Genomic DNA, 6207 nt, shown 5'->3' with positions numbered 1-6207 from the left:
TCAATACATGCCATGGAGATGAAGATCAAAACATGAATCAATTCTGTGATTGGATAGTCGATGGTTTGTTTAGTAGGTCATAGATGTGTATGAACTATGTTGTATGGACGATTTTTTCCGAGTGCATGAACATTTCTATGACTGTATCACAATTTTAATTATGTCACATGCGCAAACTGGTTGACACATACGGTAGAAATGCTAGAGCAGGGAAAACAGAAATTGTTCTTGGCGCCAGGGAGAAAACAGAAAGAATTGGTACCAGAAGAAAATGGAAAGCAGCCGCTACGGTGTTTTGGCGCCAGGGAGAAAGCAGGAAGCAGGGCAGCGGTGCTTTGGCGCCAGAAAAATTGGCGCCACGCTGCTAGGCGCTAGGGGCACGCCAGGTGGGTTGGGAAAGGGTAGAAGAGTTTTCTTTCACAACATTTAATGACTTTAGTTCATTTTAGTTGAAGGAACCAAACAGCTCCTTTAGTTCATGGATTAAACTTGGTGATAGATTGTATAATGCACGATGTATTCCTCAATAGCAACAGTTGTATACATATAGACCACATGGGGAGCCGGATACGGCAGGCCCATGGGCTGTGACACGCTTACAATCCAACACTCCCCCGCAGTCGGAACTGGGAGCACCGCGAACATTAAGACTGGACCTAAACTCAACAAAGACGGACGTCGGGAGCCCTTTGGTGAAGATGTCGGCATACTGTGAGGTAGTAGGGACATGTAGAACTCGAACTTCTCCAAGGGCCACGCGGTCACGAACAAAGTGTAGGTCAATCTCCACATGTTTGGTCCGCTGATGCTGAACGGGGTTGGTGGATAAATAAACGGCACTGACATTGTCACAATACACAACTGTAGCTCGTCGAAGAGGGCAATGGAGTTCAAGAAGAAGCTGTCGTAGCCAACACGCCTCGGCAACCCCATTGGCAACAGCGCGATACTCAGCCTCTGCACTAGATCTAGACACAGTTCCCTGACGCTTGGAGGACCATGAGACCAAATTATCACCCAAGAAAACGCCATAGCCAGAAGTGGATCGGCGAGTCTCAGGGCAACCAGCCCAATCGGCGTCGGAGTACACAGTGAGATCAGTAGGCGAGGTGCGATGTAGGTGAAATCCAAGCTCCAAAGTTCCCTGGATATAGCGCAGGATGCGCTTCATGGCAGCGAGATGAGGCTCTCTCGGATCATGCATATATAGACAAACTTGCTGAACAGCATAGGCAATATCAGGACGGGTGAATGTGAGATACTGAAGGGCACCAGCGATACTGCGATAATGTGAAGAATCAGCCACAGGAACACCATCAGCAGGTAGCTTTGCATGAGTATCAACAGGTGTACTGCAAGGCTTGCAGTCACGCATACCAGCACGGTCCAGAATATCCAGCATGTATTGCTTCTGAGAGAGGAACAACTCATCTGAGCGGCGATCAACAGAGACACCCAGAAAATGGTGGAGAGCACCCATGTCAGTCATAGAGAATTCCCGTTGCATAGCTGCGATGATGCGCTGAAGGAAACTCTGTGACGAAGCAGTAAGAACAATATCATCCACATAGAGAAGCAAGAAGGCTGTGTCAGCACCCCGCCGATATATGAAGAGGGAGGTGTCCGCTTTGGACTCAACAAACCCAAGGGAGGTGATGTGACTGGCAAAGCGACTATGCCATGCTCGGGGAGCCTGCTTCAATCCATATAATGACTTGTTCAATCGGCAAACAAAATCGGGCTTGGAAGGATCAACAAATCCGGGTGGCTGCTGGCAATACACAGTCTCTGTCAAAGTCCCATGGAGGAATGCATTCTTGACGTCCAGCTGATGAATGGGCCAAGAACGCGATAGAGCAAGTGTGAGCACAACGCGGATGGTAGCCGGTTTGACAACGGGACTGAAAGTCTCCTCGTAGTCAATACCAGGTCGTTGAGTGAAGCCTCTGAGAACCCATCTTGCCTTGTATCGAGCAAGAGAACCGTCAGCTAAAAATTTATGACGAAAAATCCATTTACCGGTGACGATGTTCACTCCAGAGGGACGAGGCACAAGGGTCCATGTGTTATTTGCCAGGAGGGCGTCGAACTCTGCTTGCATCGCGGCTCTCCAGTGAGGGTCGGCGAGCGCGGAACGAAAGCTCTTGGGAACGGCCGAGAGCGTCGTCGTGTGCAGGTTCAGACGATCAACTGGCTGGCGGAAACCAGACTTGCCCCGAGTCCTCATGCCGTGATCATTAACCACGGGCTCGATGAGTTGGGGCAGGGTAGAAGCCGTGCGGCCCCCCTCTACTGGCAGCTACCTGCGACGAGGTGTCAGCAGGGGCAGCAGAGGGTGTCGCTGTCGTAGTTGAAGGCGCTGGTGCAGCCGGTGGCGGGCTGGCTACAGCCGAGCCACCTCCAGGTGATGCTGCCGTAGGTACCTGGGCAGGTGGCAACGTGCCAGTGGCAGCCGTGGCTCCTCCACCTGCTGCCGAGGCTGCTCCAGCGGGCGCCAGCGAGCCGCCCGGGCTGGAGCCATGCTCAACAGCGAGCGGCGCACTGGCTGGTGGTGGTGAGCCAGGGGGGGTTGGCACACGAGGGGAGGTACCTGCAACCACAGAATGAGGCCCGATGGGCATAGTGGAAAAGTCATCCTCGCTCAAGAAGTCAAGAGTGGCTAGATCCGAAGGAGAGGTAGACATCGCTGAAAAGGGAAACATGGATTCATCGAACACTACATGCCGAGAGATGATAATTCGGTTGGAGTGTAAGTCGAGGCAGCGATATCCCTTGTGGTCGGATGAGTAGCCAAGGAAGACACAAAGTGATGAACGAGGAGCCAACTTATGTGGTGCGGTGGATGATAAATTGGGATAACAAGCACACCCAAAAACACGAAGATGTGAATAAGTGGGATGTGTGCCGTAGAGAGCATAGAATGGTGTCAGGCCATCAAGAGTCTTAGTGGGGTGACGATTTAGAAGATATGTGGCAGTGTGGAGGGAGTCAGCCCAGTAGACGGGTGGAAGACTAGCCTGAAATAAAAGCGAGCGCACAATGTTGTTAATGGTGCGAAGGGCGCGCTCGGCTTTACCATTCTGCTGGGAGGTGTAGGGGCACGACATACGAAAGAGGACACCATGGGAGAGGAAGAACGTGCGGGCCGAAGAGTTGTCAAACTCACGACCGTTGTCGCACTGGACGGCCTTCACGATGGTGCCAAACTGTGTACGAACATAGGCAAAGAAATTAGAGATAGTGGCAAATGTATCGGATTTGAGGCGAAGCGGAAATGTCCAAGCATAGTGAGAAAAATCATCAATAATTACGAGATAATATTTGTAACCAGACACGCTAGCAATAGGAGAGGTCCAAAGGTCACAATGTATTAAATCGAATTTATGAGTAGCACGAGAGCTAGATAAACTGAAAGGGAGGCGAACATGGCGCCCTAACTGGCAAGCATGACATATATGTTCATGTTTGGGTTTATTACAAGAAATAGCCTGGGTGCTAATAAGTTTGGACAATGCTTCTGAACCAAGGTGGCCGAGACGACGATGCCACAGGGTGGGTGTAGAGGTGGCTGCGAAGACTGGTGTTTTGCTGCTGGTGGACGGGAAGAATGGGTATAGATCCCCCGTGCTATTGCACCTGGCGATCACGCTCCGTGTTTGTAGATCCTTCACAGAGAGGCCAAATGGGTCAAACTCGATAGAGCAATTGTTATCAATGGTAAACCGACGAACAGAGATCAAGTTCTTAATAATGCTAGGGGACACTAAGACATTATTTAGAACAAGAGGGCGTTGTGGTGTAGAAAACGAGTATGAGCCAGTGGAGGTGATGGGCAGGAGAGCACCATTACCGACAATAATAGAGGAAGGATCGGACCAGGAGGGTGAGCGAGGAGACGAGAGAATACCAGAGTGGGCGGTCATATGAGAACCGGCACCAGAGTCAGCATACCACTCGGTGGGTGTCGACGGCGGCGTCAAGGTCATTGTGTTGAAGTTGTTGACGAGGGACGCTTGGTCGAAGGAGCCACCTGCCATGGGGTTCCATGCCGCGTACTGCGGCGTCGCGCCGGCCGAAGAGGAAGCCGAGGAGCCTGTCACCGGGCCATAGCTGAAGCCAGGGGGCGGTGGTGGGAGCTGGTAGTACCCTCCGTGGTACGGTGCCATGTGGAGGGCCGGTTGGGGCTGCTCGAACGGCATGTATGGGGGGCACTGCAGCTGCTGTCCAGGAAGGCCGCCGAAGCCGTGTGGCCAGAGCTGGAGAGTGCCGGACCAGGGGTTCTGTCCTGGCCGAACACCAGGCTGTCCAGCGCCGTTAGGGGCGCCCTGGCCGGCGCCCGCCTTGCCGCTGTTGGTCCCGCCGTTGCCGCCGCGTCCCCGGCGGCGGTTGCGGGAGTTGTTGGAGTTGCCCGTCCCACTGCCCGGGACACCGGAACCACCAGAACCAGTGCGTGGCGGCTGTGGTTTTGCCGCGAGCAGCGCCTGAGTCTCCGACGGCGGCGCGGGAGTGACGTCGTCGTGGACGTCGTTGACGTCGATCTCTTCGAGGAGCAGCAGGGTGCGTGCCTCGGCGAACGTGGGGAAGGGCGCGCGCATCTTCAGGTTGGACACCATGTGCCGGTACTTCCCATTGACGCCGCGTAGCAGGGTGAGGACAAGCTGCCTGTCGCCGATCGGATCACCGAACTCCTTGAGGGATGCCGCCATTGTTTCAAGGCGACGGCAATAATCGGTCACCGAGAGATCGCCTTGCCGGAAGGAACGGAACTCAGCCTCCAGCAGCAGTGCACGCGATTCGCGCTGGCCGAGGAACTCGTCTTCGAGGAACAGCCAGGTAGATCGGGCAGTGGGATCACGGATCAGCAGGGACTGTTGCAGATCGTTGGAGACGGTGCAGATGATCCAGGTGAGGACGCAGCTGTCCATGGTCGCCCATGCCGAGCGATCGGGGTAGGCGATGTCGGTGAGGACGTGCTCCTTCAGATTGTACTTGCCGAGCACAATCAAGAAGAGAGGCCGCCACCGACCGTAGTTGTTGGACGACTGGTCCAGCACCAGGGTGATCGCGCTCTTGATGTTGTGGAGTGCGATCGCCTGGGCGTGAAGGGTGGCGTTTGCCGCCTCCTTGGCGGTGAGGGCCTCTGCCTCCTCTTGCCGTTTCTTCTCGGCGGCAGCGGCGGCGGCGGCGGCGGCGTCGTCACCGGCCATTGGGGTTCCTGGCGATGGGGATCGGCGGCAGGAAGAGTAGGAGAGGGGCCTGGCGAGCGTAGCTCAGCGGCAGGCGAGGGGATCGGCCGGCGAGGAGCTCAGCGGGGCGGCCGTGGGTGGGTGGAGCCGGCGAGCGGGTGCCCTGGCGGCGGCTAGGGTTGAGCGGAAGCAGGTCGCAGGAACGACTCGCGTGATACCATGATAGATTGTATAATGCACGATGTATTCCTCAATAGCAACAGTTGTATACATATAGACCACATGGGGAGCCGGATACGGCAGGCCCATGGGCTGTGACACGCTTACAATCCAACACTTGGACTAAAGGAACCAAATAGGTCAGAGTCGTTGACGGACGGCATACTGGGTTGGCATATGAATTAATTGTCCCCCATCAACAAAGAGGAGCAATGATTCATACTCGTGCCGTTGTTGATCTTGACCTTGTGATGAATTGCGCAGTGCTTCTGGATTAGCATTTGCGAGAGCAAGTGTTATTGTTACTGGTTGATTGCCACGGGGAACATGGAGCTCTGCCAGTCCAGCTCCAGCATTGCATCGAAGCGGTCTCCATGGTTCATTATTAGAAACCTACAAACACACGAAGGGCCAAATACATAAAAGAGTCAGTCCATCAGCATTCTGTCCATTTTCTGATCAAAAGCATATATGTTTTGATCAGAAAATCGACAGAGTGCTGATCAGAAAATTTATATAATGAACCGGCATCTCCACGACAGAGTAACAGCACCAGGCTCCTTTGGTAAGGTCTTCCGACCGAACATTTTTTCCAGTAATATGACAATCCAGTCTGGCTAGATCATGTCTCATGAACTGAGCCTCTCATCCAGCAAGTCCCAATATTGCTTGTCTGGATTGGATCATATATCTGCTAGTGTGTTCTGCCCCAGCGCGCCGAGGTCGTCGTCGGCATTGAGCTGCAACGTCTCTGTCGAGGCAGGTTGGACCATCGACTGCCAGAATACAGAGAAAAGCATAG

The sequence above is a fragment of the Setaria italica genome, chromosome III (genome assembly GCF_000263155.2).
Source record: "Setaria italica strain Yugu1 chromosome III, Setaria_italica_v2.0, whole genome shotgun sequence".
NCBI lineage: Eukaryota > Viridiplantae > Streptophyta > Magnoliopsida > Poales > Poaceae > Setaria > Setaria italica.
The sequence above is the reverse complement of the archived record's forward strand: the minus strand, read 5'-3'. Positions refer to the sequence as shown.